The 12,482-nt window shown below is 41.6% G+C and overlaps 1 pseudogene; it reads left to right on the top strand.

Moving 5' to 3' along the window:
- The window catches only part of LOC140859316 (transmembrane 9 superfamily member 11-like), a 169,231-nt pseudogene that overhangs the window by 82,136 nt on the left and 74,613 nt on the right, over positions 1 to 12,482 (top strand).

Genomic DNA, 12,482 nt, shown 5'->3' with positions numbered 1-12,482 from the left:
CAACTCTCCAAACACAAACCACTCTCAACTAAAAGCTACCCTCATAAAAGTTCTTTCAAAATCCTCCAAAGAGATCCTCTTATAGGCCTGCCAGTATCAGGATCCTCGATGCCCCTAGATGCTTCTTATGATGCAAATCACTATATCATGCCTCTGCCATGCTTTGCCTGACGCTTTGCTCTACCCTCGATGTTTTGCCTGCGTCTGCTCTGTGGGCTACATGCTCTCGGTGCTCATCAAAATCCTCTCAGCTACTGCCAGAGCCTCTGCTGCTTTTCTTTCCTTCTCTGTTGCCCACAGGACCTTTTAAAGGCCTCAATCCAAGCCCAGATCAGAGACAAGACTTCGAATATCACCCAAATAAGCCATCTCACCATTAGATCATGCCCAACACCAAACTCTGCCTGTCCAATCACGTAATCACGTGAGAATCACATGTAAAACATCTTCGATCCATGTGGACCAGGAGAATCGCTTGGGAAATGGACTGCTGGTCCATGCCTCCTCTTATGGACCATCGGTCTGTGATGGACCATGTGAAGGGCAGCACTGGGTCTCATGTGAGCCATGCGCCTGCTGGGCTGCACCCACTGCTGGCCCGCACATGCTTGTGCGTGCCTGGGCTGGCTCGTGCACTGGCTTGGGCCGTGCCAAGTTGTTGGGCTGCACCCTATGGCCCCATGGTCTGCCTTCAGGCCTACGTGCTGCAGGCCTTGCTGGTCCATATGCTGCAAGTCCTATTATTCCATATTTTTGGGCTCCTCATAATGTGCTCTTCGAGCTGGGCTTCTTTGCATCTAGATTTTCACTCCTATAGGTTAAATTTGAGATATCAAATTCTAATAATTTCTACCTCAACTCAATATTTGACCTCCACCTGACTTTGAGAGCTTTTGGATCGTCTCGCCCCTATGCCCTAGGGCAATTACCTGCTACTCATGGATGGACAAATATAAGAGTCGAGCCAGGCCACTCGATCCCATCTCTATCATATACTTTGATCTGAGATCTACTCAAGATAGCCTCCTGGTAATGTTGTTTATCATCTTCTCGAGTCTCTGATCTCATGTCCGATCTATCTCCACTTGGAGCTCCACCTCGTATTGGGCTCCTGCTGGCATCTTCCATATAGACGGCTCCTTCTTGCACAAGAGCATTGATCAACCTTTAGCGGTTGATCTCCATCTTAATTATGCTTGTCTTCTTCATCTTCAATCTTGATCACCACCACTGTAACCTTGCGCTAGTACCTCCTGGCTCTGATACCACTTGTTGGGGTCCAACACCATCCTAGCACCACCTAGCTATGATACCACTTGTTGGATAAGATCCGGTATCACTCATTGTAGCAGGAAGAAAGAAAAAATAAAAATAAAAATACATAATCAATGTACGTAGAATAGCCCAAGTGCTACTTTCACGGGGTATGCAAGCTTCACTATAAAAGAGAAAATAAGTATAAGAGAAGATCTTCACACTCTCAACTCTCCATACACAAACCTCCCTCAACTAAAAGCTATCCTCACAAAAGCTCTCTCAAAATTCGCCAAGAAGATTCTCTCACAGGCCTACCAATATCAGAATCCACAGCATCCCTGGATACTTTTTGTGATATAAATTGCTACATCATACCTTTGTCGTGTTCTGCCTGATGCTTTATTCTACCCTCAATGCTTTGCATGCATTTGCTCTACGGGTTGCATGCTCTCGATGCTTATCGAATTCCTCTCAATTGCTACTAGAGCCTCTGTGGTTTTTCTTTCCTTGTCTGTTGTCCACAAGGCCTTTTAAAGGCCTCAATCTGAGACCAGATTAGAGACAAGACTTCGAATATCACCCAAACAAGCCATCTCACCATTGGATCATGCCTGGCACCAAACTATGCCCATTCGATCATGTAATCGCACAAGAATCGCATGTGAAACATCTTCGATCATGGTGGACCACAAGAATTGCTTGGGAAATGGGCTGCCTATCCATGCCTCCTCTTATGGATCGTCAGTCCATGATGGACTACATGAAGGGTTGCACTAGGCCTCATGTGCACCCACGCACCCACTAGGCTACGCTCGTAGCTGGCCTGCGCATGCCCGCACGTGCCTGCATGGGCCGCGTGCCAGCAGCAGGCCCACACACACCCATGCATGCCTGGGCTTGCCCATGCGCTGGCCTGGGCCAGACCAGGCTATTGGGCCACACCCCGTGGCCCCCTGGTCTGTCTTTGGGCCTACGTGTTGCAGGCCCCACTAGTCTGCACGCTGCAGGTCCCACTATTTCATATTTTTGGGCTCCTCATGATGTGCTCTTTGAGCTGAGCTTCTCCGTATTTGGGTTTTCACCCTTGTAGGTCAAATTCAAGGCATCAAATCTCAACAATCTCTACCTCAGCTTGACATTTAACCTCCACCTGATTTTGAGAGCTTTTGGATCTTCTCGCCCCTATGCCCTAGGGCAATTGCCTACTATTCATGGATGGGCAAACATGGGACTTGAGCCTAACCGCTCGATCCCATCTCCGTCATGTACTTTGATCTGAGATTTACTCGAGATAGCCTCTTAACGACATCACTTCTCATCCTCCCAAGTCTTCCATCTCGTGTCTGATCCATCTCCACTCGAAGCTCTACCTCGTACTGGACTTCTGCTAGCATCTTCAATGTAGATGGCTCCTCCTTGCACAAGAGAGTATCGATCAACCCTTTGTGGTTGATCTCTATCTTAATTGTGTTTGTCTTCTCCATCTTCAATCTTGATCACTGCCATTGCAACCTTGCACTAGTACCTCCTAACTCTGATACCACTTGTTAGGATCCAACACCACCCTGGAACCACCTAGCTGTGATACCATTTATTGGACAGGATCCGGTACCACTCATTGTAGCAAGAAGAAAAAAAAAATAAAAATAAGAATATATAACCAAGTACATGGAATAGCCCAAGTGCTACTTCCACAGGGCATGCAAGCTTCACTATGAAAGAGAAAATAAGTACAAGAGGAGATCCTCATACTCTCAACTCTTCGTACACAAATCTCTCTCAACTAGAAGCTACCCTCACAAAAGCTCTCTCAAAATCTCCCAAGAAAATCTTCTCACAGGCCTGCTAGTACCAGATCCTCGATGCTCCTGTACACTTCCTATGATGCAAACCGCTACATCATGCCTCTATCGTGCTCTGCCTGATGCTTTGCTCTACCCTCGATGCTCTGCCTACATCTACTCTGTGGACTGTATGCTGTCGGCACTCACCGAACTTCTTTTAGCTGCTACCAGAGCCTCTACTACTTCCCCGTCCTTCTCTGTTGCCCATAGGGCCTTTTAAAGGCCTCAATCTAAGCCCAGATCAGAGATAAGACTCCGAATAGCATCCAAACAAGCCATCTCATCGTTGGATCATGCCCGGCACCAAAAATGCACTTGTTCGATCATGCAATCATGAGAGAATTGCATGTGAAATGTCTCTGATTCATAGTGGACCATGAGAATCGCTTGAAAAACATGTTGCCGATCCACGCCTCCTCCTATGGACCATTGGTCCGTGATGGACCATGTGAAGGGCAGCACTGCACCTTGCACGCACCCGCATGGGCCGTGCACGCCCGTGCACTGGCTTGGGCCGTGCCCTGCGGCCCCTTGGTCTACCTTCGGGCCTACATGCTACGGGCCCCATTGGTCTGCATGCTGTAGGTCCCACTATTCCACATTTTTGGGCTCCTCGCAACATTCTCTTTGAGCTAGGCTTCTTTGCATCTGAGTTTTCACTCTTGTAGATTAAATTTGAGGCATCAAATCCCAACAATCTCCTTATCTCTATCTCTCCACCATTTTAAATTAGAACTCTTCAAATTTAAACTCAAATTCAAATGAGGCGAAGCCCCTATCCTTTCTCCCTTATCCACTGGGGTTGCATGCCCCCTGGATTTTATCGAAAGGGGCATCCCACCCTTTCTCTCCTGATATCTCACGAATAAAAATATGGGGCGCCAATTAATTCTTACATGGGAAGGCTTCAGGGACTCCAACTCTTGTTGTCCTAAAGAGCTAGCTTTGATTTTGTCAAGCTCTATTTAATAGGGAACCCAAATTAAGAAGAAAATGGGTTCAATCATGTGCTAGCATGATTTTCTTAAATTTAAAATTAAAATTTAATTAATCCTAATCTAATTAGACCATGTGAGCCCAACTGTGCAATCTTAGATCAAAATCTTTATTTGTGTGACCTCATAGGTTCAATTCTATTTAGTAGTGAGATATATTGTGATGTCCATTATCAATATCATTGAAACTCTTTTCAATAGATTGAAACTCCTTCCAATTCATCTAATTTTGAATTATCGATCATTGAGATAATTTTAATTGATCTCACAATCCATCAGTGATACCTAGCAATATATAGTAGCAACCCATCAGAATCGAATGCTTGAACCTCTAGGTGTGATTGTCATGTGATTCGGTTCTTTTATCATGAGTTCTGACAAGATAGAAGTTAAAGTAACTTGTCAAACCTCATTCTTGTCATATGTTAGATTTAATCGACTCAAGTCCACTTGTGAAACCTTTTAGAAACACCTTTCCATCATTCACACTACTAAGGCCATGAGCTTTACGACTCAGTGTCATGATCTATATAGGACTACTCATCTACTGAGGTCAATAGATCCTATCTTGGTGTGCATCCTAATTCTATAATAAATCTACTGCAGCCAACCTATACCTCAAAGCTTCGTATGGCTAGAAGATCGAGTTATGGTGTAGTCAAACTATAGCACTCTTACTATTAACAGTTGAGGCACCACAGGTCTGAGAACTACTCACACTACCGTAGTATCAAGTTTAGTCACTGACGAAAAAGTAGATATCCTAGTGACTACTCATGTTTAGTGACGCTCAGTATCCTTGTTCCTAACAAGCACTTGCACTCTCGCTTCGATGTCTCCACACCATAGATTCAAGATCCATCTATCCTAAGGAAGCGATTGTGCACCAATCTCTCCGAATCAAGCACCATCTCCATGATGATCCTACGATCGAAAGTAATTTATGAATTAATTATTAATAACATATGTCTGAAATTTTTAACTCTTGAGAATATATATCATTATATCTATTAACTCAATGGATGATACATAAACATAATTTAATATAAATATATATAAAAATAAATCTAATTTTATTAATTTATATATCAACATTACAAAATATGTTCTTAGAAAATTTTACAAGTGTCAGCCAATCTAGCTTTTAGAGCATACATCTAACAGGATGCTTAGGGCTAGCCATTAGAAGATACTTGTGAAGGAACCAGATCTAGGATTTCAGGATTAGATCTTGAAATTTTTTCAAGATCACGCAGTGGAAGATTAAAATAAATCAAAATTTATTTTATAAAATTAGAGAATCTCTAGATCTAAGATTTTATTACATGATTATTACATGGAATTAAATCAAAAATTAAAACATATAGAGAATGAACTACATGTTGATCATATCAACATGTTTCTATGCTACATCTAATATATATAATAAACAATAGATCAGATCTATTACCTTGCAAGTTAGACGTTCTAACCTTTCTGATCAGAGCTTGAGGATGATGTTGCAAGCCACACATGCATTCGGCCTCTAAGAGTCATCCACACGAGCCCATGAATCTCGATCAGAAGTTCTGCTCCAAAAAATCAGCATTGTATGCTAGTACTGCGCGCTGATCCTTCTTCGATGGTTGATCAGGTGCCTCCTTCTTCTTGATTTGGACTCTTCCAAAGATGAGAAGTAGGAGGAAGAGTTTTAGATCTGATATTCTCTCAGAAAACTCAAGATGGAGGAAGGGAAGAGATGAACACAACAACCCTAGAAGAAGACCCTCTTCTTCTTCTCTTTGCTCTCTCTAGACACTCTATCTTGTGTCTATTATATCTCCATGCTCCAATCTTCTTTCTCTCTAATTTTTGGAATACCCAAAGGACTCTCTTTGATCTATTTTTCACAAAAATTTTATAAAAAAATTCATTTTATATGGAGAGATATGATAGAATTTCTGTCTAAGTCAAATACCTAGTCAAAATTTATCCAAACATGGCAAGATAAGGGGCGCCCAACTCTTGGGCGCCCCCTCCTTCTTTTTATGAATGGACCAATAGCAAAGGGTACCTATCAAGTGCCATAAAACTCATAAAAATCTCAAAAAAAATTTGAGTAAAATCATTGCAAAAAGGAAAGAGTTTTAGATTTCTAATACTCTATCTCATAGAATTTGAAATCCAAACTTATTCCTACTTTGATTTAATCCACAACCATCTTCCATGTAAGAAAGAAGAGAGGAAACCTTTTGGGCATGGTGAAGACCTGGGAGAGGATTTTTGTCACACAAAATAAGAGAAAATTGGCATGAAATAAGAGAGAGGGCGTGTGGGGCTTATGTGGCGCAAGGTAGAATCCTAGTCTTACTAGGATTCTATCTTATGGCTTGTTTTAATTTGGTTTCTCAAACCAAATCAAACCAAAATTAGATAAACCCAACCAAAATAGGTTTAACCCAATTAAGAATCTAATTTAATCAGATTAAATTATATTTAAATCTATTTTAATTTTTTAATCAATTAGAAATTAGGTTGACCCAAGTCGTAATTGAACTAGGACTCATTTTTTCTTGCACTTGGCTAATCCAATAAACCAATTGGACTTGATCCAATCAAGTCCAAACTAAATCTAATTAAATTATATTTAATTAGACTTAATCTCAGCTCATTGGTTTAATCAAATTAAGTCAATTAGCAATCAAATTACTAATCGATCCTCCTGCAACACTTGCACTAGGTTAAATATCAATCATATTGATCGTTTAACCCTAGAATGATTCTTAATCATTGATTAACCATCTGAACGGATCGTGAACTCTAATGTGTGTAATCTCATAGGTTCGAACCTAAGTCAGTAGCACAGAAATAAATTTTTGTACCAATCAAAGTGACCATCTAGCAATGGTATCCGATGGTCAGATAGATCGAATGTGTAGAACAACATCCTTAGAATCCATGGGATATAGTTTCCATATAATTCATCCCCTTGACCAAAATGATCATAGGACACCTCAGAGTTCAACTGTCAACTCTGATCAGGTTGTCTACATTGTATTTCAAAATATCAAATCTATCTGATGGATTACCCTGGCCAAGATTTTGCTAAATTGAAATACAGCAACTCATTCTTCTCCAACTCTTGGAGTGGTCAATCCTATCTCGATCACACTCTAACTTCGTAAGTACTTGACTATGCCCAGAAGCCTTCCGTCACTGAATTAGAAATTTAGTTAGTCCAGTACCAAAGCACAGTGAGTTGTTTGCAAGTCACTGAGGCGATCTTAGGTCTAAGGGACACTTATACCTATATCCCATCAGAGATATTATCGACAGTAGAATACTCTGGAGTTGGTCACATTCAATGATGATGTACCCTTACATCTCACCTGTATGCCATACCAATATCTCCACACTCCTTGGTTAAGAGGATAATTAACCCATATGGCCTACAGCGATCTATGCTTGATAGAAGCTGTCATCCTTATTAACAGCCTATCATTTGGTCATGAACAATTTTAAGGACTAATCGATAAATCTTCTCTTTATCAACTTAAATAGTCCTAAGGACTTCATCATAACAATGGAGTTCATTAAAGATGAAAACTTATGATGAAAATACCAAAAATATATTTTATTTATTAATAAATCAATTACAATACTTGATTGCTCAACCGTCAACAGCTTGACGATTGGCTTTTGGGACATATTTTCAACAACTCCCACTTGTCCTAAAGCCACTCGCACAGTATCTAATATCCATCTTCGACTTGTGATTGTCGAACTCCTTTATCACCAGGGCTTTAGTGAAGGGGTCGGCCAGGTTCTCCTTTTCTGTCGATCTTCTGAAGGTCGACGTCATCTCGATCCACGATCTCCTCGGACCAGTGGAAGCGACTAAAATGTGCTTCGTCCACTGGTGTGCTTTGGGTTCCTTCGCCTGAGCTATGGCACCAGTGCTGTCACAGTAGAGCAAGATGGACCATCGAGGGAGGGTGCTACTCCGAGCTCGGTGATGAATTTTTCAGCCACACAGCTTCTTCATGACATCCGATGCTGCGATGTACTCCACCTCGCAAACAGGTCTGCCACATATGCTGCTTGAAACTCTTCCAGCAGATGGCTCCACCATTCAGAGTAAAGATATAACCCGATATGCTTCTGCTGTCATCATGGTCAGATTGAAAGCTGGAGTCTGTAACCCCATAAGTTTCAGATCTGACTCGCCATAAACCAACCATTGGTCCTTAGTATTTCTCAAATACTTAAGGATGGCTTTAACCACTTTCCAGTGATTTTCTCCATGATCAGATTGGTATCTACTCACTACTCCTAGTGAGTATGCCACATCTGGTCTTGTACATGTATGGCGTACATGATAGATCCACGATCGAAGCATATGGGACTCTACTCATATGCTCTCTCTCTTCAGGAGTTGTCGACAATCCTTCTTAGAGAGAGAAATTTCATGGCCTATCGGTAGATAGCTCTTCTTGGAATTCTTCATGCTGAACTCTTCAGCACAGTGTCTATGTACGTGACTGGGATAACCCAAGCATCTTTTTAGATCTATCCCTATAGATCTTCATCCCTAGGATGTAGGATGCTTCACCCAAGTTCTTCATGGAGAACTGGATGACAACCAAACTTTTATTCCTGTAGTGCGGGGATGTCATTTCCGATTAAGAGAATATCATCCACGTACAAGATAAAGAATACCACAACTGGACATTTATCCATTTATAGATGCAGGGCTCTTCTCCCTTCTTAATGAAGCCATACATTTTGATCACCTTATCAAAATGCATGTTCCAACTTCGAGAAGCTTGCTTCAATCCATAAATGGATCTCTGAAGCTTGCACACTTGGACTCATCTGTGGATGTAAATCCCTCAGGTTGTATCATATACACCTCTTCGTCAGCTCTCCATTCAGGAAAGTTATCTTTACATCCATCTGCTAGATCTCATAATCCAGATGGATAGCTATTGAAGCATTATCCGAATGATTTGAGCATTGCCACAGAGAAAATATCTTCATTAGTCAATACCATAATGTTGACGATACCCCTTGGCAATCAGACGGCTTTATAGGTCTCCACCTTTCCGTCTGTGCCCTCTTCTTTTTGAAGACCCATTTACACCCAATGGATTTAACCCTTCAGGTGGGTCAACCAATGTCCATACATCGTTGACCTTCATGGACTCCATTTCGGATTTCATGGACTTCAAGCATTTTTCGAATCAGATCTCCTGTATTGCATCCATATAGGTGATCGGATCCTCATTGTTCTCATCGAGTTTGATGGGATCACCATCTCCGACCAAGAAACTGTAGTATCTGTCCGACTGATGTGGTACTCTATCGGATCGTCTTAATGGTGCAGGTACATTGGGCTTCGAATCTGATCTAATCAAATCCGACTCAGGTTCAGCTTTGGTGTCGGTCCTTCTACCTGTTGAACTTCATCAAGTTCAACCTTAGAGGCAACGATTCCTTCACCAAGAACTCCTTTTCTAAAAAGGTTGCCTTAAGCTGACGAACACCTTTTGTTCATCAGTATGTAGAAAAATATCCTTTGATCTCTTTGGGGTACCCTATGAATGTGCATTTGTCAGACCTAGGTCCAAGTTTATCTGTAACTAACGTTTGACATAGGTCGGGCACCCCAGACCCTAAGGTGTGAAAGTGCTGGCTTACGCCCTGTCCATATCTCATATGGAGTCTTAATTAATAGACTTACTTGGAAACCCTATTTAATAGATAACAGGCCGATTCGAGTGCATATCCCAGAAAGATATCGCAAGCTGGCAAAACCCATCATGGATCGGACCATGTCTAACAGAGTCTGATTTCTCTTTTCAGACACACCATTATGCTGTGGTGTTCTGGAGGAGTCCATTGGGAGAGAATCCCATTCTCTCTAGATATGTGAGAAACTCACAGAAAGGTATTTCTCCTCGGTCAGACCGAAGAGTTTTTAATACTCTTTCAGTTTATTTTTCTACTTCACTTCGAATCGTTTGAACATTTCAATGAATCCGACTTATGTTTCATCAGATAGACATATCCATATCTGGATAGATCATCCATGAAAGTGATGAAGTAGAAATATCCACCTCTAGCACTTGTGCTCATGGGCCGCATACATCAGTATGTACTAGGCCCAAGAGCTCAGTAGCTCTCTCACCTTTTTCAGTAAAAGGTGACTTGTCATTTTATCAAGAAGACAGGACTCACAGGTTGAAAGGATTCACAATCACTGACTTCGAGGATTTCCTCTTGAGTCAACCTGTTTATTCTGTTCTTGTTTATATGACCTAGCCTACAGTGCCATAAGTAGATATCTGACACACTATCTAATCTAGGGTGCTTGCCAGTAGAATAGACTATGTTAACAGGTTGTGATAACATATACACCACCATTGGTTCAAATGTCCCAAAAAAATAGTAACACATTCATAATGATATTACAAACTTGTTTCTTTATTGAAATTCATAATCATTTTTGGCCAGAAGGCCTACAGAAATAAATTTAAAAAGAAACTGAGACAGAAATGATAATCATTAAGAACAACGATATGGATTCAAATACAAGTTTCAAGATTCCTAATGCTAGAACTGAACTGTCTTCCATCTCCAAGTTTCAGGAACCTCACCTTGCCGAATCTCCTACTGACCTGCAACCCTGCAACGAATTGCAAATATGGTAAGGGCTACCGGTATCCAATACCCAGTCAGTTATATCACAAATAGAGAAATTACAAGGAGTTATATATAAATACCTTGCCCAGCAACAGCTTGCTCTTTCTCTGCCTGTTCGGGTCAGGAGAGGCAATTGTACTGAGGACAGTTCTCTTTTCAGTGCCCCCTTCTTGCAAAAGAAGCATTCAGCTTGACTCTTATCGGGCTTGATCTTTTTGGTCTGGAGCCTGCACTGAATGTCCCAGCCTGAACTTGCACCTTTTTCACTTTCTTCTTCTTGTTCTTCTTCCTTTCTTAAAGGGTCGAGAACCAGAAGACGAACCTCCACTAAGTTCACCGACTCCTTGTGGAGTTGGTTGATTCTTCTCAAAGTTTTGAAGCAACCTCAGTAACCCATGGTAGTTTACTTCAGGCTTTGTCATTCTATAATGAGTGAGGAATGGGAGATAAGACTTGGCAGCGAGTTCAGTATTGCATCTTTCCAAGCTGCTCATGCAAGAAAAGCCGAGCTTGCTCAAATGCTCCATCAGCTCGATCATGTACAATACATGATCAGTGACAGAGGCACCATCCCATTTTGGCATTGAAGATGGCACAACTAGTCTTGTGCCTCTCACGTCATCGGTGTGCCAAAGGCATCCTCCAACACTTGAAGCATGTCCTTTGGCTGAGCCGTCTCAAATCTGCGACTGAACTCATCGCTCATGGCAGCCAGCATGATGCAGCCACCATGGTCCGTCACTGAGCCACTTCTGGTAAGTATCTCTGACTGTTCCACGTGCATTGGCAGCTGGCTCCTCAGGTGCAGGATCCGTTATCACATATAGGATCCGTTCATGCTCCAGGACTATCTTCAACTTTCGGTACCAGCTACCGAAGTTGGGTCCCACCAACTTATCATTGTCCAACAATGATCGGAGCGATAGGAAAGTGGCCATATCTGCACAAAGAAAATCATAACCTAATTAGTAATTGATTCATTAAACCTAAAGATTTGACTTTAATCAAAAGTTTCTCCACTATTTTATTCGAATTGGTAGCCTCTACCTCCAATTCGAGGAATTACCCTAATTCCTTAGTGGGTACTAGAATCCACTTAGACTGCACACAAGCCCAACTTTGGTTGGCCAACCCATGTACATCTAAGGGTAGGTTCATAACCAATTATTTCTCTAAATAATTTTTAGTAATTTTAATTTTGCCCCAGTCCCTAATCAGTAGGCTTTGGCCTCCACTGAAAAGGTCTGGTTAGGTCCAACCATTAACATGACCATACTTGGCCCATCTAGCCAATGAATGATTAGGCCCAACTTTGGTTGGCTAACCTAACCACCATTTAGAAAGATGCAGTCAAGAAATCATATTATGAATGATAATTCCATCAGCCGATAAGCACCAGGCCTTTGGGCCTCCAATGATTATCCAACTGATGGACCCATTATCATCCACTTAATGGGAGGCTATGATCTAGTTATCACCATAACTATTTTATTTTAAGGACCTAATAATTTTAGAGATTTAATTGATTTAGAGGAGGAGGTCAGATGAACCAGCTTATCATGATCCTCCCACTGGCTTCACCAAGTCAGCTTAAGGGAGACCATTAAAAGGGCTGGTCTAGGAGCACCTAAATCAGTCACACTGATTTACCTAGCTGACATGGGTCAGCTCGAATAGTCAAGTGATCCGATCAAAATATAAT

The sequence above is a fragment of the Elaeis guineensis genome, chromosome 7, assembly GCF_000442705.2.
Source record: "Elaeis guineensis isolate ETL-2024a chromosome 7, EG11, whole genome shotgun sequence".
Taxonomy (NCBI): Eukaryota; Viridiplantae; Streptophyta; class Magnoliopsida; order Arecales; family Arecaceae; genus Elaeis; species Elaeis guineensis.
Note: the sequence above shows the minus strand (reverse complement) of the source record. Positions and strands in the feature narration are given on the sequence as shown.